This window comes from Sinohyriopsis cumingii, chromosome 2 (genome assembly GCF_028554795.1).
Source record: "Sinohyriopsis cumingii isolate HCF-2022 chromosome 2, ASM2855479v2, whole genome shotgun sequence".
Classification (NCBI taxonomy): Eukaryota; Metazoa; Mollusca; class Bivalvia; order Unionida; family Unionidae; genus Sinohyriopsis; species Sinohyriopsis cumingii.
The window spans coordinates 100,781,725-100,802,997 of record NC_142962.1 but is presented as its reverse complement, the minus strand read 5'-3'; the positions used below and the strand labels follow the sequence as shown (position 1 = coordinate 100,802,997).

General features: G+C 41.8%; 1 protein-coding gene across 2 annotated transcripts in view; it reads right to left on the bottom strand.

Moving 5' to 3' along the window:
- LOC149805482 (mitochondrial ribonuclease P catalytic subunit-like) overlaps window positions 1-4,153 on the bottom strand; it is a 44,423-nt gene extending 40,270 nt beyond the window's left edge. Inside the window, exon 1 of one of the 2 annotated variants that reach the window (XM_089950073.1) lies at window positions 4,115-4,153. The gene's annotated coding sequence lies outside the window, so the exon portion shown is untranslated. Of the gene's footprint in view, window positions 1-4,057 lie in introns of both variants that reach the window. The other variant, XM_089950072.1, reaches the window with a different exon arrangement.
- Window positions 4,154-21,273: the final 17,120 nt, after the last annotated feature.

Here is a 21,273-nt window from a genome sequence, read left to right as displayed (position 1 = left end):
AATACTTAGAGAAATATACTATGGAAGATCTTATTTTAGGGGGTGATTTTAACTGGGTGGGGGACTCACTAGATAGGAAAGGGCCATTAACAACAAATGATATAAGATTTAAACTAGAATTGGAAAACTTTTTAAAAATTCACAAATTTACAGATATATATATAGAAAATTAAATGTACTTAGAAGAGAATTTACATACGAGTATAAAATAGGAGAAGGAAGCAGACTTGACAAATTTTATGGGACTAATTTTGGGAAAAACATAAAGATGCAGGCATAATAAATTTTAAAATATCAGACCACAATTTTATCTTTTTTAGATTTAGAAATGACATATAGAACTAAATGGGGTAACGGAGAGTGGAAATTGAACAGTAAAGTTTTAGACGAACCAGAAGTCATCAAAAAAATTAAAGAAATAAAAAACTTCATAAATAAGGGAAACCGAGATATTATCCAAGAATGAGACAATTTAAAGAAAATTTTCACACAAAAAAGCAATAATTTTTTCAAAAATGAGAGCAGACTGAATTAAAATGGAAAAAGTTATAATTAATAACTTATTAAAAACAAACTTAACTACAGAAAGAGAAGATATTTTAAAAGGGAAACTAAACAAAATACTAGAAGATGAGAAAAAAGAGAAAGAAATAAAAGTGGGGAAATTTACTCAAGTTAACAAAAAAGCAGAAGGACCATATAAAAGGGAAGAATTGAGGGGGGTGAGAAAATTCTAGATAGTTTAAAAATAGGGAATAATGGAAAAACTTTTGACAAAAAGGAAATTTTAAATTTAATCAAGGGTTACTATACCAAACTATATCAGTCTCAAGAAATAGAAGATAATGTGATAGCTGAATATTTAAAAGAAATAGAATGCGAGATGATATCATCAGAACATAAGGACTTATGTGATAATTTCATCTCGACAAATGAAATAACAAGTGTAATCAAAAACTTAGCAAAAGGGAAATCGCCAAGTAGAGATGGACTTACCTCAGAATTCTATATTAAATTCTGTGGAGAGATATCGCCCATATTAGAGTGGTTGTATAATAATATTTTACTAAGAAATGATAAAATGACCAACAGTATAAGGGAGGGAATAATTACTTTAATATATAAAGGGAAGGGATACAGGGAAGACTTAAAAAACTGGAGGCTCATCTCCTTCCTTAATACAGACTATAAAATTCTAAGTAAGATACTAGCAGAATGCGTAAAAAAAGGCATGGATAAAATTATTAACATAAACCAGACATGTGGGGCAAAAGGGTGGGATATTCAAAACATCATAAGTATTAAGACAATAACAGATTTTAAAAACATTTCTGGTCAGAAAGGTGCTATGGTACTTTTCGACCAGGAAAAAGCCTTTGACAGATTAGAACACAACACTATGCAAAAAGTTTTAATGAAATTTGGATTTGGAAATAGCTTCCAAAAATGGACCAAAATCCTGTACAACGGAATAACCTCAAGTGTACAGGTAAATGGCGCCAGTACAGGGAAATTTGAAATTAAAAGATCGGTGAGGCAAGGTTGCCCCCTATCAATGCTATTATATGTAATAGCAATAGAAATTCTAAGTATAAAAATAAGACTAAATAAACAAATTGAAGGCATCAAAGTTCCAAACATCAGAGAAGAGGTGAAAATGCTTCAACACGCAGATGATTGCACAAACTTTATTAGGGATTATAATTCCTTCAAACACCTTGTAAAGGAATTTGAAAACTTCGGTAAGGCCTCAGGATCCAATATAAACCATGAAAAAATGAAAATTCTAAAAATAGGGAACTGGAGGGGAAACCACTCTGGGTTACCACCACAACAAATTAAGGAAAAGGTCAAAGCTCTAGGAATATACCTTGGCCACAATGAAGAATAGGAAAGCTGTAACCAAATGGAAATAAAAATAAATGAAAATGTTAATATCTGGGTGCTTACGCCAATATGTCTTACGGAACGGGCCCAAGTGGCCAAGACATATATGTATGGCAATTTTAACTATATTATAAAATCTTTAGACATTAAAAATGATATATTACATAAAATCGATAACCGAATTATAGACTATATATGGGATTTTAAAACTCATTACATCAATAAGGAAACTATTTATAGAGCAAGGGAAAGGGGTGGGCTAGCGATACCTAGCCCAAAAATTTCTTAAGTGTACAAATATCATTAATAGATTTAAAAGGATAAAGGCAAACCCTGAAATACCGTGGGAGGGTTTATATATATATATATATTAGTATGGCTTCTCAATGATACACAGGAAAGATATCAACCAAAATAACAAGTTAATTAGACAATTAGAAACACCAAGGAAATTTAGGGGCATTAAGGATTTACTAGTTAAGTATTGGGATAAAAAGGAATTATGGGATCTAGATGAAAAAAAATACTTATAAATGGATAAGGGAAGAAATTACCAGCAAAATTAAAAGTAAGGTAGAAACAGAAAACATACACGTTAACTGGAAAAGAGCGTGGGTAAACTGGGTCAAATTAGGCTCACTTAAAATACAAAGCCTCTGCTTCAAATACATGCATAATGCATGGTTGACAGGAGAGGTCGCAGTGAGGCGGCATATGGTCAGAGTAACGCCGAAATGTCCACTGTGTAAAAAAAACCACCTTTACCAAAATCCATACTATGATCCATTGTGAAAACAGAAAGTCTCAACGCCTAAAAATAATCAACGAAATAAAAAGGAAAGAGACTTACAAACTACAAAACATCTTATACCTAGACGGAAGCTTTGACAAAAAAACCTTGTATCAGATCACCAACTATATAATTGACACTATGACAGCATGTGGACAAGTAATTAAAATCGGACGTGACTAACAGACAAGACTCACTTTTAGTGCTAACCAATCCTCTTTGCTTAAATTTAACGAAATTATAGAGGGAAGGACAGGGGACCTATATGGAGTAAGTACAGGTCGATGACGCCATGGGGCTATGTCACAGAGCGCTACGCAAAGTGAACAGGCCCATGGAAGAGCTTGGAAATCACTCCATATAGAATTTTTCACATACACAACACACACAAAAAAAACCAAAGTCTAAAACTCAAACTTCAAAACTCTTTTCTATACCTCCTATACATATTCTCACCAAACCTCACTCTTGCGGCCAAAAAACTTCTGGAAACTTTGGCTAATAAATAAATAAGAGATAACCTGCTCAAGATGGGAGAAATACAAATAAATAAAGCAATGTGAGAAAGCAACACAGAATATTTTACGCATAAACCACTAAGGTTTTTATAATACCAAGTAGTACACCACTTCCTCGTCAAAATTCAAAATTTTATTTCAATACCCAATAGAAAAAGATAAGACAACTGGGCTAAATCTGATAATTAAATGCTGTCCCAACATGAAAACAATATATAGCAGTCATACCATATAGCACACACATATAGCACGCATGGGACATATGCGACCTCTAGCAATGGTCAACTATGAAAACTAGGGAAGGAATTCCGAGTAGGTGATAGAAACCGTACCCGGATGAACAACCCTATAGAAACACTAGGGACTCTTTAGAAATACCCCAACCATATATTTATAAAAATAAAATTTTATTTAAAATTCTTTTCATAAAATTAAAACAATTAAAACAAACAACACACCTCTGGGGGCTACAAAAACACATAAAATATCTTTATCTTCTTTGGTTGGGGGGGGGTCATCTGTCTGGTCCCCCCCCCAAAAAAAAAAAATAAATAATAATATGTATATTCATTACAGATAAATTAGTGGAAGAGTGTCGATATAGGCGGCCAAGTGTGGGAGATATTCCTGACATCAGAACAGGCTATAAAAGGCCAATATTTGGATAGTAAGACATAGCACTAAAACAAAAACATGTGCTATGTCGTACATGGTTGGACTTGGGTGCACGTGGGTCACGGCTATGTAACAGTCGCTGAATTTCAAATAACCAATATATCCGGTATCATTTTATGACAATGCGCGTTCTTATTCGTATATTTTCCACAAAACAAGTCCTACCGCATTATTTCTTGATACTTACCCGACACACTTAATAGTTAAAGAATCATATAAAAAAAACACAAGAAGAAATTTTTACCGAGAGCCTGGTTCTCAGCCTGTTTGTTCGGTATGAGTATATCCGCTACATGTGGCGTTCTAATGTTTCGTATTTTGCAAGAGATTTTCAAATAAAATAATATCCCAGGTTTTTCTCGCTGCTTACGCTGGCTATTTAGAAAAGAAATACCTTATATATCTTCGGTATTATTAAAAGAACTTATAATTTTCATTATTTTGGTATATGATTGATATGTGTAATAGGGTTGTTAGAGTATACAGCTTGGCTTTACTTCAGATATGCATTTATCACAAACTGCTAGCTCCACTTTGTCTATCTTTTTTTTTTTTCTTTCACTCGTTGGACTCCGTGGTAAATTGTAGAAAGAAAGAAAAAAAATCGTTGTTGAATCGCTGCATTTCGATCAGAGTTTCCGTAACTATATCTACCATCAGCAAATAATAAAACGAAACGTTTTAACATGCCATCTACGTTTACACTAATATTTGGCTAGTAGAGTTTGTAAATCGTATAAAATGATAAAATGAGCAATGGTGAAAGAAGTCAATTTTGACCTACACCAAAAGGGTAGAAAAAGGTAATATTGAATCCATTTATAGCTCTTAAAGAGGCTATAATGTCTTGAAATATTAGTTTATTATATACAGCGTTCTTTTACATACCAGGGCCCAGCTACGTGGAATGAATTGCCGACTGAACTTAGACACAAAGACACAGTGATCACATTCAAGAGGGCTCTCAAAACTCACTTATTTCGACTGCAAGAACAAACTTAAAGACCTAATAATGTCTCCCCCCTTAAATATTCTCAGCATGTTTTTTTTAATGTTTTCTAATTTCATGGTGTTTGCTTTTGTAAACATATCATTATATGATTTTTTATCTTATAGGTGTTGTCTAATGTTGTATAGCGCTTAGAGCTTCTAAAGATTAGGCGCTATACAAAGTCCTTATCCTCATTATTATTACTATTATTATATATGTATGTATATATATATATATATATATATATATATATATATATATATATATATATATATATATATATATATATATATATATATATATATAATTTGACTTTTATTGAAAACCGGCCTGCGCATTGCCGTTTGATTATTTGTTTCTTTCAGAAGATTGCATTAACTTAAGTTTCAGAACAGTTGTAAATTGTAAATACTTTACTAAGTGCAGATAATAAATTAATAATGGACCCAAAAATGACATACCTCTAGAGATAAGATCTACAATACTCTCTACCACAGAAACCTCATATCAAGATTATATTAAGATTTACCCTGATGGATCAAAAACAAACGATCCTATCAGAACAGCAGCCGCTATAGTAGTACCGGGGGAAAAAAACATAGAGCTTGGAGCTAGAATCCCAGATAACTGCTCTATTTACACAGCATAATTCTGGGCCATAAATGAAGCCATTAAATGGGTGAAATCCACAAACATTCGCAAAGTACTAATTATCAGTGATTCGCTAAGTGTCTTAAAATCACTGAAATTCGGCATCTCCACCTGGCGTGACAATTTCGTAAAGGAGACCAACCTGTTACTGAGGAAAATGGAAAACAATGATAGGACAAATGAATTTATGTGGGTACCATCCCATATCAACATCACAGGAAACGAAAATGCTGACAAAACAGCTAACAAAAAAATTCAACAAACAAACAACCATATCATGCTCCAATACATCTGCAAAGAATTCTATAACACAATCAGAAATACAATTCTAGGGAAATGGCAGCAGGAATGGGACAATAGTACAAAAGATCGCACACTCTACCTGATAGGACAAATGAATTGATGTGGGTACCATCCCATATCAACATCACAGGAAACGAAAAAGCTGACAAAACAGCTAACAAAAAAAAGTTCAAAAAAAAAAAAAAAAAAAAAAACAACGAACAAACAACCATATCATGCTCCAATACATCTGCAAAGAATTTTATAACACAATCAGGAATACAATTCTAGGGAAATGGCAGCAGGAATGGGACAATAGTACAAAAGATCGCACACTCTACCTCATACAAAAGGAAGTATCCAGGGACACAAAAGCTACGACTCTGGCCAATAAACACAGCCAGAAAGTTATAAACAGAATCAAAACTGGAAATATATTATTGGCCAGCATTCTCGGAAAATACATTCATATTAACAGTGTTAGAGGCGTGAATTGCCCGCATTGTCCTACCCCAGAAGATTTACACCATGTATTTAATGAGTGCAACAAATATCATGCACAACGGTGTGATGTGTGTGTGTGTGTGTGTGTGTGTGTGTGTGATTTGGATTTTTTAACGTAGCTTTAACAATTTTTCAGTCGTATTGCTACGATGTCTGCAGTGTGGCAGTTTATATTGATGTCTAGCACTGGGGCATCATGCCGCAGACATGTAACATCATGTCCCACCCAGTCACATTATCCCGACACCAGGCCGACCAGTCCTAACACTAGCCTCTTAATGCTGAGCGCCAAGCGAGGCAGCTGTTAGTACCATTTTTGCAAGTCTTTGGTATGACTCGGCCGGGGATCGAACCCACAACCTACCGCATCCGAGGCGGAAGTAGTGAATGGGGCCACCCTACGTACAATGGGAATTAGCATTACAGGGACCCCTGGGCCACTCTACGTACAATGGAAATTTAACATGGCGAAAAATCGTGGGCCACTCTACGTACAAGGGGAATTGAAAATGGTGAAAAATCGTGGGTCACTCTACGTACAAGGGGGAATTTAACATGGGGGAATAGAGTTTGGGTTTGTCTAGGGACAAGGGGAATTGAATATGGGATTTTTTTTTTTTTTAAATTTAAATTTAAATTTAAAAAAAAGGGGTAGGCAATGGAAAGGCTATCTCTTTTCGAGAAATATGGCTGGCCCTGAAAAGGGCCTTTGGGTTTATGTTAATGTATGCATTAACATAAAGGGCACCGCATTGGTCTTCTTCTTCTTGTTCTTAGGCTGCGTCTCACTGTTGGTCCGTAAATCAGCATTCTTTTCAGGCATCCTTGTCTTTCAACGTAGATCCTACGTATCCACAGACTGGTGTTTGTCCTGTGGACAACGGTCCACTTGGATCGGACATACATGGGTATGTCCGTCCTAAACATCATGGAAGACACAAGGGTGGATGACTCAACTGTGGTCCACATCTTGAAGCGACGAGAACAGGTGAATCAATGTAGTGAACTGCGCTTATTTATAGGCAGAGGTAGGATTGAAACGATTGAGTTCATTCACCAATCCGAACACGCGTTACAAAATTCAGTCAGCTCGCATCCAATCCGAAGAGAACAGTTTGTGACGTCATGTGGTCTATATAAATTCGCTAGCGCTTGTGTGCAGTCAATCTATGCGACAGTGATTCAACATGACGGAAACTCAGAAAACGATCCATTGGGGTGCACCAGCAGGGGAGACTGCCCAAGGGAACCCGGACTTACTTTCAGAAGAGGTACATTGGGATTTTGTGGATTTTCTTACCTCGCAAGAATTTGTTCCGGAACCTTCGTTACCTTCTTCATTACCGCAAGTGGAGAATTTTAGACAGAGACAGAAAGAAGAATTGGAGAAATTTATACAACGACAAAAGGAAGCGGAACAAGCTTTTCTCCTACAGCAGCAGCAGCAGCAAGAAGAAGAGGTAAGAAAAAAACGACAGCAACAACAGCAAGAAGAAGTAGCAGCAAAGAAACAAGAGGGTGAAAATCAAACGGTCACGGTACTGTTGGACATTTTAGCGGAGTTAAGAAGTCTGAAACAAATGTATCAGACTTCTTTATCACGACCGAAGAGAATACGACCTTCCCGAGCTAAACACGTCAACCCTGTGACTAAGCCTGCCGTACCACCCTTAGTGATTTCAACTCAATCATCATCATCAACATTACGCAGTTCAGAAGTAGGCCTTGGCCGTGGCAAAGGCTTAAGGCAGTCAAAGTTGATTGGTTAAACTCACCCCTACACCAAAAAAGGCCCTTTTCAGGGCCACCCACATTTCTCGAAAAGAAATACAATTTCAATTTGCCAATAACTCAAAAAAACCCACTCATTTTACCCTTATAGTACGTGTCTGTGTATGAGTGCGTGAGTGTAGCTTCTTATTTTAAAATCAAAACTCAAAGACACTTACCTTATATCATTAATGTATTCTTTTCTCCATTTTTTACAATCCAATTCACAATTCACAACACAACACTTTAATTAAAAGTTCATTGACTTCTTCTTTCTCCTTATTTAGTCTCTCTGTTTTTTGAATTTCTTCACCGTCTTTTCCTCATTTTCTTCCCTTCTTCTTTTCTTCTCCTGTTTCTTTGCCTCTTGTAAATAGAATTGTCTTCTTTCTTCCTCTTCTTCCTCTGAAGAATCCCTCTCTTCTTCCGAAGAATCCCTCTCTTCTTCTGACTCCTCTTGTTTCTTTTTTGGGCAATCTGGAGACCAATGTCCTTTTTCTTTGCAATAATAACAGGTATCTTGACTTTTGTCTTTTTTAGCCCCTGTTTTTTTTTCTTTTTTGACGGTCTGGACACTCTGAAGACCAATGCCCTTTCTTCTTACAGATATAGCAAGTATCTTGACTTTTATCTCGAAAGGAAGGAAAGTAGTCCGTGGGCTGGTCTGAAGAGAATTTTCTAATGACCCCTCTCAAAGCTCTGACGAAACGTTCGATTTGGTTAGTCTCTTCCATCGTTGTGCTCGGCTTGAGAGTGAAATGAATAGTGAAAAGGACAAGACACACACCCTTTTATATACGCTGGTCTGCCATGACTATAAATTAGTCTATGGTGTTTAAACTTGAGTCATTTGACGTTTTGCACTCAAGATGAAACGATCCTATTCATTCGAGAAGAAAGAAGAAGAAGAAAGTAAGAGGCAGAAACGTGATCTATCGCCTCGTACCAGGGCTGAAATCTTGGCCCAAATTCATGCCAGTGATTTTGAAGAGGACATGAGTGAACCAGAATCCGAACCCTCTAAACTAAGTTCACCACCCTTAGTCAACCCTGAAAAGTACTATTCCATTCGAGAGACGGAAAAGCGCTCCTCTAGAAAATTTAGAACCACGGCTTACACCTACTCGGTGAAGTTTAAAGATTTCAAGTCCGACGTACCCTTAGAGAAAGCAGAAGGGTTTATCACCGAGATGTGGGATTCTTTGCTCACCGCACTCAAGCGACAATGTCAACCCAAAGAAGACGATCGCTTGACACTATCCATAGATCACGACGGTTTGAAATCCCCTGTTTGGATCGAGTTTAGCAGACCCGCAGAACTAACCCCTTCCAAAGTCATGGACAAGATTCAACACGTACAACAATCTAATGACCAGTTTGACATCACCGATGGTAAAGCCACACTGAAAATGGCCCACGTCTCTCCTCCTCAAGGGACTGGACGCAAAAAGATGTTATTGGTGGACGACCTTCGCAACACCAAAACAAGTCTCGTCCGAATTAACAACCCTCAAGACCAGATGTGTTTAGCTCGAGCCATCGTGGTGGGACGAACCTATGCCAACAAGAACGACACGACAGAATGAAAAAGAGCCTGGAACACTATTCAACGTTCCCATCGAGCCAAACAACGACATGAAGCAGAACTCCTGTTGCAACAAGCTGGTCTGTCCAAAGACACACCCTGTGGCATTCCTGAGATGCAAAAATTGCAAGATGCCCTAGCTCCACGCTACACCTTGAAAGTGCACCCTCAAGAAATGCGCGGACCTCTGTTGTTTCGAGGCCAAGACTTTAAGGACGGAAAATACATTCATGTTTATTATCACGATGACCATTTCGATACCATTACCACTATCACCGGATTCCTGGGATACAGATATTACTGTGAGAAATGTGATTATGGTTATAACAATCGAGAGCAACACAAGCATTGTGGATGGAAATGCCCAGGATGTTTGGCCTCTCCACCCTGTCTGAGCGAAGAACCAGTGCCTTGTTCGACTTGTCTGCGCACGTTTGTCAGCCCTACCTGTTACCAACAACATTTGAAAACACAAGGTTCACAGAAGAAATGTGCTTGTCAACTCCTGAGATTGTGCCCTACCTGTGGACAAGGCATACGTACCAATAGTACCAAGGCACACGTATGTCGAGGAAAGAAAAAATGTCACATTTGTCACCACATCGTGGACTTGGAACACGAATGTTACGTGCAAAAATACCAACCCCCACCAGAGAAAGAGGACGGTCACAAGAAGAAAGGCAATTTCATCTTTTTCGATTTCGAATGCATGCAAGAGACCGGCATTCACATTCCTAATTTCTGCGTGGCTCATCGAGCGTGCGAGAAGTGCATTCAAGAACCTATCTTCAGTCATTGCCCTCACTGCAGCAAGATTCCTGGAGGGCGTGAAAAAATCTTTCGAGGACCGAACACGTTAGCCGATTTTGCCCAATGGGTCTTAGACCCCATCGACAAGACGTGGAGCAAAGAGGACATCGAACGTTACGGAGATTGTCATCGTCATGCCACAGTGATGGCTCACAATTTCTCCGGATACGATGGACAGTTTCTTCTCAGATACTATACGGAACAAGGCACCGAGCGTCCTAAAGTGACTTTGAACGGAGCCAAAATCATTTTCATGCAAGTGGGACAAGTGCAGTTTAAAGATTCGATGAGTTACTTGGCCATGCCTTTGAGCCGAATGCCTAAAACGTTTGGAATGACAGAAATGGCTAAAGGGTACTTTCCACACTTTTTCAATACGGAAGCCATTCAACACGCCGTTCTACCCCATTTACCTGAGGCTCACTATTACGACCCCGACAACATGCGTACCGAACAACGAGAAGCTTTCTACGCTTGGTACCAGGCTCACGCCTCGGACCCTTTCGACTTTCAAGAAGAAATGCTAAAGTATTGTCGTTCCGGCGTGGACATTTTACGACGTTGCTGTGGAAAATTTCGAGAACTGTTCATGGAACACGGAGGGGTCGATCCTTTGAAAGAAGCTTGCACCATTGCCAAAGCGTATTCCTTAGTGTATCGACAACGATTCATGCCTGAAAACACCGTGACGGTCAACAGCCCTCAAACGAACCACTATGTCAAACGTCAATACTCGGTCAGAGCCCTACGTTGGTTACATTACTTGTGCGACAAGGAAGACAGGTGGATTCAGCATGCCCGCAACGGAGGGGGTGAAAAGACCATCGGAACGTATTCGGTCGATGGCTGGGACTTAGAAAACCCCAAGATCGTGTACGAGTTTAACGGTTGCTTATTTCACGGATGTCCCGTCTGTTACCCTGACCGTGGCACTAAAAATCAGTTTTTGCAACGAACCATGGAAGACTTGTACCAGGACACTTGTCAGCGGCGCCTAAAGTTAGAACAGGAAGGATACCAAGTGGTGGAAATGTGGGAACACGAGTACGATCACCGTATGAAAACCGATCCCGAGTTTAAACGCCTCGTGGAAAGTTACCAGTTCATGGACCCGCTGAACCCGAGGGATAGTTTGTACGGAGGAAGGACCAATGCCACCTGTTTGCTGTACCAAGCCGACGAAGAGAAAGGAGAAGAAATCAAATACTTGGACGTGTGTTCGCTGTATCCCTACGTGTGCAAATATTGTCGCTTTCCTGTAGGGCACCCGCAATTGTTAACGGAACACATCGACCTGAAAAACATTCGACAATACGAAGGCTTGATCAAGTGTAAAGTTTTGCCTCCCACGAACCTATACCATCCCGTCTTACCTCACCATTGTCAAGGCAAACTGATGTTTCCATTGTGCCGTACTTGTGCCGAAACGTGCAACCAAGATCAGCCTTGTCAGCACACCCAGGAAGAACGGGCCTTGACGGGAACCTGGGTCAGCGTAGAATTGTTCAAAGCTCTGGACATGGGATACGAACTGTTAGAAGTGTACGAAATTTGCCACTTTCCCAAGACACAACAGTATCACAAGGGTGACCCTACTCAGAAAGGCATTTTCGCCGACTACGTGGATGCCTTTTTGAAACTGAAACAAGAAGCCAGCCGCTATCCTTCCTGGTGTCACACTCCCGAAGACCAAATACAATTCAAAGAGAAATACTACGAACAAGAAGGCATCTCTTTAGACTACATCGAAAAAAACGAAGGCAGGCGATCGTTTGCCAAAGTGATGTTAAATTGCTTGTGGGGTAAAATGGCACAACGACAGTGTTTACCCAAGACGGAATATTTGACAGAACCTTCCCGCTACTTCCAGACGATTCACGACAAAACCAAATACATGAAACACGTGGACGTCGTTCGAGAGGATTTGATCTTGGTCAATTACGAAGAAGATCTGGACTTTGTACAAGACGACCCTTTTGGAAATGTCATCATTGCGGCTTACGTGACAGCTCATGCTCGCTTAAAATTGTACGAAGCTTTAGAGCTGTTAGAAGAACGCGTCCTGTACTTTGACACGGACAGTTGCATTTACATCCATCACCCGATTCAACATCACCCTGACATCGAAGGAGACCGTTTAGGAGCCTGGACAGACGAGCAGCCCGACGACAAGATTCTAAGTTTCGTCAGTGGCGGCCCCAAAAATTACGGCCACGAATACCGGGACAAACAAGGAGAAGTGCACACGACGTGCAAAGTGAAAGGACTGACTCTGAATCATCGTACCAGTCGAGTGGTCAACTTTGGGGTATTGAAAGAAGCCTTGCAATCGGGAGAGGATGGAAACTTTAAAGTGACCACCTATCAACCGAACAAGATTGTACGTTTACCCACTCACCACATCGTCAGTCGACCCTTGGAAAAAGTCTATCAGATTGTATACCAGAAGCGAGTGCGACTTCCCAATCACTTTACGTTGCCGTACGGTCACGTCGGTATTGGTCAGTATATAAAAAGGAACCCTAGGCAAGATCGATAGTTCATTGTTCATTGAAGTAACTTACCATGTCGTTGACGAAGAAGAAACCAGATTGGTTTGGCTTGGACCCAAGAGGTGGCCCAGTATGCACGAGAGTTATTCAAGGAAAAAAGTTACTTTTCAACCCGTGTTAGTGACGGTGCCAGAAGAACCCGTCACCCAGGACGGGACTGTCGTGGACAGGCCTGAAAGACCCTTTCGGGAGGACACTTGTGTGACCTTACCCCCTACTATAGAACTGGTTAGAACTTTATCCAAAACATGTGGTTGTTGTACAGACACTTGTTTTTATTCCACGTTCATGTTTATCATGTGCCTTTTATTCTTGTACTTAAGCCTTTGACTTTTATGTATTTTTGTCTTTCGTATTCATGTTTGAAAAAAAAACATTCAATAAACGTGTTCTGAAAAAAGTATATAAACTCTTGTCTTGTCTGTTTTCGTGTCACAAGTGACATTCCTAACACTATGGCTACCTCTGCTGTCTCTGCTCCCTCTTCCTCTACTGTCAAAGTCATCGACGAACACTTAGATCGTGCCAGTTGGGAGGCTTTGTATCTTCGCCATCCCTTTAACATGCTCATTGCTGGACCTAGCGGTTCAGGCAAAACCGAATTCGTCAAACGTTTGATCGAACATAAACATCATTTGATCGATCGGCCACCTCAACGGATCGTGTGGTGTTACAAAGAGTGGCAATCGGCGTACAACCTCTTGCGAGAAAGTCAAGGCGATTCCATCGTGTTTGTGGAAGGCATTCCTAAAGAAGACGACGGCATCGTCTCTGACTCCCGTCAAACCCATTTGGTCATTTTCGACGACATGTTAGGAGAAGACGAAGAAGAAATTAAACTGTGGTTCACGCGCAAAGGGCATCACCGTAATGCCAGTGTCGTTTACATCACCCAAAATTTGTTTCAACAAAGTAAAGCCCATCGCACCATCAGTCTCAGTGCGCATTACGTGGTCTTGTTTAAAAGCCCTCGAGATAAATCGGAAGTGCAAGTCTTAGCCAAACAGTTAGGAACGCCTTGGCTGACTCAGGCGTACGACGATGCCACTCAAACGCCACACGCCTATTTACTCGTCGATTTGAAACCTACGACTCCCGAGGATTTGCGATTTCGTACCCACTTGTTTCACCACTGGTGCCAAGACGGAGGGCCTGTCCTGTACACGTCTCCGTCCTCGACTTCATTTCACTCCCCATAAAAAAAATCTATAAAAACCTCAGACCCTTTTTCGTCTGTCTCACACAGTGCGAACATGACGTCCCTTCAGTCGCATCTTCCCGTCAAATTGATTCGTGCCTTGTATGGCATCAGTCGAGAAAAAAATCCACAAACACGAGCTCGTGTCTTAGAAGCTAGTCTCAAGGAAGTCTTACGATGGTTCACGGTGACGGCACGTCAATTACTCCAAGGAATCATTCAGATTCCTCATCAAACCAAACGCTTTTTCGATCGAAACAAAGTCGCTTTGGTCCAACTGGCCGATCCCCGCATCGACACTCAAACCAAAAAACAAATCATTTTGAAACCTGGAGGGAGCGGTACTCTAGGAGGGGTCATCATTCGCTCTCTCTTAAGATGGGATCCTAATGCCCCCAAAGTTATCCCCAAGACAAAAGTCCAACGAAACCCCAAGAAGAAAAAGACCAGGTCCCCAAGGAGAACTTCTCCAGTGGCAGGACCCTCCTCTTACCAGACACCACTACCCCGGAAAAAGAAAAGAAGCCCCCAGAAAAAGAAACAGAGAAAAAGTTCCCAGAAAAAGAAAAGTCCACAGAAGAAAACTAGTCGCAAGAGAGGCACTTCGGCCAGGACGCAACCTTACACTCGCAAACCACGATCTGCCACGGCAGTGACTGCGTCTCCGGCATCCTCACGTTTGTCCACTTCTCCGTTGATGACACCAGGAACTGAAGAGTACTTGGAGACGTTGATCACACCAAGAACTTCTCCGTTGATGACCCCCAAAAGAACTTCCCCAGTGGCAGGACCCTCCAATTTAGTGGCAGTGGCTGCTGCTCACAAAGTACCTTCTCCCAAAATCAAAGTCCATGAAAGATCGGGCATGTTACAAAGTTTACTGGATTTGTCCAAGCAAGAACTGGCTCGATTTAGTCCGTTGCGTACCCCTCCACGACGTGTCATGCCTGTCCTCAAACTGATACGCCGTAAAGACAATCAGTGGCGACGCGTTCCAGTATAAAAAAGGCCTGTGACCGAGTAGGGTATCAGTGTTTTTTTGGTGCTCCTGAAGACTCAAAGATGTCACCCTCCAGAAAACCCCAAGGAAAGAAAAGGAAAGGACTGCCACCACGTTTAGCCAAACATGGGGACATGTTATCTGTCCTGTCCAAAGCTTCTCCACCCCTACGAAAAAAACTCATTCAAACAGCCTCCAAAGAGGTCATCGATACCGTGTGCGAATGTTGTTTGAACGTTTTGAAAGGCACGATCCCTTTGTCCAAACACCAGAAACAATGCTTAGACAAACATCGTCACGTTCTTCGCCAAATGGTTCAAAAGAAAATTCCCATTCGTCAAAAAAAGAAGATGTTGGTCCAACGTGGAGGCATTTTGCCTCTCTTGTTAGGCCCCATACTGAAAGGAGTCTTGGGAACCATGTTGGAAGGACTGGTGCGAGCAAGATGAAAAGGCCCTTGGAAGTCCCAAGATCTCAGAATCGACCCCTGACAACCCCATGGAAGGACGAAAACTAGCTTTAGTGCCTTACAAACGATGGATGGAATACCATCGGTGGCAAGAACAACGCACCCCGGATTTACCTCCCAATCCCAATTTGAGCGAGATGTCCCAGTTACAACACGAATTGCAGTCCTTGATGGATCGCCAAGATTTGTCCGAAACAGAAAAATCGCAAAAGTACGGTCAACTCTTGCAACGACTGCAACTCTTTCACCAGAAAGCTTTAGACGAAACAGCTCTACCCACTCTGAAAGATTTTAAGACCTTGATGAAAAGTCCAGCACCATCACCAGTACCAGTACCAGTACCACCAGTACCAGTGACCAAGACAGAAAAAGGAGAAGAAGAAGAAGAAGGGTTTCAAACTCCACCAGAAAAAGTACGCAAGTTAACAACACCACCTACCTCCAGAATTGGATGGATTAAAAAGATGATGGCCACCCCTTCTTCATCACAAGAGAAAAAGAAAGTGAAGACAGAAGTGAAGACAGAAGTGAAACAAGAACCGATATCCCCCGCTCAGACATCCTCCTCTTCGACACCTATTGCCGGCCGCACACGCAAAGCATTGCAATCCAAGAAAGTACCCCAAGAGAAAAAGAGTAGCATCCTCCAAGAGTGGGTGTCTTATTAACACACCAACCAACACAAAAAAAATGGAAAAAAGTCTTAGCCAGCATTTACTACGATCCCTCCCATCCTGCAGGTTACGCAGGAGTTCAAAAATTGTATCGTGCTGCCAAAACTCGACTGAAAAGTCTCCGTTTACCTCAAGTGCAACGATGGTTACAAGAACAAGCTACCTACACTTTACACAAACCCATTCGACGCAAGTTTGCCAGAAGTCGCACCCGAGTGGAAGGCATCGATCATCAATGGCAAGCCGATTTAGCCGATGTCTCTCATTTGGCCAGCTACAATCGTGGCTACAAATATTTGTTTTGTGTCATCGACGTCTTTTCCAAATTTGCCTGGGTCGTGCCCTTGACTTCCAAATCGAGCAGCGAGTTAGTGCGAGCCCTGCAACGAGTGCTGAAACAAAGCGGTCGTCACCCTCTTCGATGGCAAACGGACAAAGGCACCGAATTTCTGAACCAAGCTTTCCAAAAAGAATTAAAGAAACGTGACATTCATTTTTTTACCACCGAGAATCCCGAAACCAAAACCAGCATCGTGGAACGTTTTCAACGCACTTTGAAAGAACGCATGTGGAAATATTTTACGCATCACCACACTCTGAAGTACATCGACATCTTACCGCACCTGGTGCAAGCGTACAACCAATCTTACCATCGAAGCATCGGACGTGCCCCGCAAGACGTGACTCCCGACAACGAAGTGTTGGTGTTTGAGCGGCTGTTTGGTACGTTCCCGACGAGGGCTGTCCCCAAGAAAAGTGGAGTGTTGGCCGTAGGAGATTGAGTGCGCATTGGCAAAACCAAACGCACTTTCGACAAAGGTTACTTACCTAACTGGACGACCGAATTGTTTCGCGTCACTGGACGAGTGCATGGCCGTCATCCTGCCGTCTATAAATTGGAAGACATGAACGGAGAAGTGCTCAAAGGAACGTTTTATTTGCCCGAGTTACAACGTGTGACCAAAAAAGAAGACGACGTGTACGACATCGAAAGCATTCTCGAACGCAGAACCCGTAAAGTGGGCAAACGACGTGTCAAAGAAGTCAAAGTACGTTGGAAAGGATATCCGCCCAGTTTTGATTCTTGGATCGACGCTTCGCAAGTCATCGACTATAAAAAGAAGTGACCATCATGCCCTTTCACACAGCAGACGCAGCTACGTCGACCACTCCTTCTTCACCTAGTTCTTCTGTGCAAGATTTACAAAAACAACCCTTGTGGGTGTGGTGTGGAGAACGTGTGCCTAAAACGCAAATCGTCTTTTTCTGCCAAATCTTCGTGGTGTATTGTGTCATCGGGGCAGCCATTGCCAATTTGAGTTTGCAACAAGGAGACAAACAATTGTGGACCATTTTATTGAGCAGTTGCATCGGTTACCTGCTTCCTAATCCCTCCCTGAAATTCTCCTCGATCGGGAACCCCGGGAACCTTGTGTCCAGTGCCAGTGCCAGTCACCACTTCAACCACAATCAGAACCCCATTTTAGACGGAGACACGCCTCTGACGTCCAGTAACCCCTCGGACAGCCACAGAACTCTGGAATTATGAGTCACCAAAACCAATTTTACTTAACCTTACCCAGTGACAGTTCCATGGAGGTGTTTCCCCACAACACGTTGTGCTGTTACACGGCCAAATTACCTCAGGCCATCCCCTTAGATCACGAAGCCCATTGGGAAGTGGCTTTGGTAGAAATGATTCACCCTACACAAATCCAAAACATCACCGAAAAACAAAACACTTTTGAGGTCGAAATCCTGAACCAACAATTACAAGAAGCCATGAATGACATCGGGTTTTCAGGGGACATAAGACCATCCAACAAGTCACCCTTCAATATCTACACCTTGAAAATTCCGGCAGGGTTTTATTTTAGTGGCCAACATTTGGTGGACACCATTGCTTCCAGGTTCGAGTTAGCCTTTGGCAAAGCCCTGAACAGAATCAAAAAAAGTGTCACCCTGGAGTACCATAAAGTGGCTCGTCGCTTACTGATGAAATTTCCGGATACCCAAACGATGTCCATCAGTTTTAATCGTGACTTGTTTGATATTTTAGGTGGAGACACAAAAATGGCTCCAAATTTTAAACCAAAGATCAACAGCAATATGGAATTTTACAAGTTTTTTCGATTCCCTCTAGAACTTAACCAAGGACTGAATTTGGTGTTTGTGTACTCCGATGTGGTGGAGTACAACGTGGTGGGACACACCTCCGTACCGTTACTGCGTGTCATTCCTTTCAAAGTGGATAGTACCACAACCAGTGACCAGGAAGGTGGAAACACTTACCACGTTCACCGCGAATTTGTACATCCTCCCTATTTGCCTGTCAGCAAGTCGTATTTGGACACGATCAACATTGCTATAAAAGGAGATCTGGGACAAAATATTCCATTCACCAAAGGAAAAGTCACGGTGAAACTCCATTTTCGAAAACGGTTCTCTCACGACTCGTAAGTCATGTATCCAGTGTACCGAGGGGTTGCTGGACAGCGAGGACACGGCTTAGGAGATATGTTAAAATCGGCCTTTCGTTCGGTGGCTCCAGTATTGAAACCGATGGTGACACGCGGATTGCACGCCTTGAAAGATGCGGCACTGACGCAAGGCAAAGAATTTCTCCAAAATGTCATCATCGACAAACAAAACCCTAAAGAAGCCTTCATGAGGGCAGGCAAAAATGTCTTGCTGCAAACAGGCAAAGACATTTTGGGCCCACGAGAGACACCTATAAATGCCCTGCACGCTACCGAGTCAGGCATTCAGCAAGGACAAGGCAGAAAGAGACGACGCAGAAAACACCCTTTCACCAGACTTCAAGCGAGAAAGGCCAAGAAAAGAAGAACCGTTCGAGACTTAGACGTTTTCGATTATTGAGAAAGAACAAAAAAATGATGCACCGAGAGTCTTGCGCTTGTTCCAAGACGGAACTGGATCTGTTTGCCATGCCCCCCACCATGATGACCATGCAAGAATCCCAATGGGTGGAATTTCATCCCGTCTCCTCATTGGCTGATTCCGCTCCCATCGAGTTTGAAATCAAAGGACAGCCCGAAGATTACATCGATCTGAACAGCAGTTACTTGTACCTGAAAGTCAAAATTCTAGACAAGACTGGAGGTCCTATAGACGATGAAGCAGTAGCTCCCGTCAACAATTTCATGCATTCCTTGTTCAGTGGAGTGGACTTGTACTTGAATAACAAACTGGTCAGTAGCAGCATGGATACTTACCCTTATCGTGCCTACCTGGAAAATCTCTTGACGTACGGAATAGATGCCAAGAACACTCATCTCAATGCCTGTGTGCTATGGGAAGCTGACGAACCTACCAAGTTTGAAAATTTGGAAACTGATGAAAAGAAAGACAACAATGACGGATTTGTAGAACGAAGAAAGAGAATCACGGGAGTCAACACAAGTTTAGAACTGATGGATCGTTTGCATTTGGACATGTGGTTGCAAGAAAAGTATTTGCTGAACGGGGTGGATATCCGTCTGAGACTGAATCGTAGCAGTGCCGCTTTCCATTTGATGGCTGATAGTGACGGTTACAAAACCAAAATCCTAGAAGCCAGACTCTACGTACGCCGTGTGGAAGTGTTACCTAAAGTGGGAAACGACATCAGTCAGACGTTGAGCAGAACGACCGCCAAGTATCCCATACGACGCGTGGAAGTGAAAACCTTCACCATTCCCAAGGGACAGCGATCCATGATCGAAGATCATCTGTTCCAAGGACAGTTACCCAAACGTTTGATCGTTGGTATCGTCGAGAATACAGCCTTCAACGGAGCTGCCGAAAAAAATCCTTTCTACTTTCAACACTTTGACGTGTCCAAGATCGAAGTCAGTCGCGATGGCAAGACCTTGTGTACCAGACCTTTCGAACCTGACTTTGCCAAGAAGAATTACTTGAGATCGTACTTGTCCCTGTACGAAGCCACCGGACAGTTAGGAACCAACACCAGTCACGGTATTACGTACGAGGATTATGCAGGAGGCTACGCTTTGTGGGCTTTTGATTTCACTCCAGACCAAGGCAGCGACGAGGGACATTTCCACCCTATAAAATCCGGCCAGATTCGTGTGGAAATTCAGTTTAAAGACCGAGACCCTGATGAAACGGTGAACGTCATCCTGTATGCAGAATTCGATAATACGATAGAAATCAACAGTTTGAGAGAAGTCATCCTAGATTACTAGAAACCATGGAAGACTGTTGTCCCTCTTTACCTAGTGGAGAAACTTTGGACATGAAATGTGAGGAGACTGTGGAAGAAGAAGTGATCATGATGAAGTCAAGATGGCCAGAACAAGAAGCCCATTTAGTCTGCTGTTTTGCCAAACACTTAGTCGAAAAAATGACGGAATTGATCAAGAAAAATTGTTATGGATGTCAAAACGATCATCCCAGTCAAATTCAACACGATAAATGCCTAATGTTAAGTCAAGAAGAAAAATTGGACGAGTATCTGGACGAAGCTTGGAGTCTCATCTCGAACAAAGACGTGTTGCACCAGTGGTATAAAGACTTGCGTGAACATTCTTCTCCACCATTAACCACTCAAGAGATTCATCGTATCGAAGCTCTCCTGAATCAGAGTGAGGAAACAGAACGAATAACCGTTTATTCGTCAGACATTTTCAAGCAAAAAGTCAGGATCGAATTGACGACTTATTATTACCTGTGAAGAAGAAGAAAACACACACAAATCAATGGATACCTGGGAACTTTATTACCTTTTGAACCACAGTTCGTATACGGCTTCTTGGAATCCTGTCGTCTGTGCTAAAGATGAACTCCCTCATCGTAAACCTAAAGACCATCAAGCTTACGTGATCAACACGGACGACAGTCATCTCCCAGGAACCCACTGGGTAGCCGTCTACTTTCCTCAAGAAGGATGTGTGG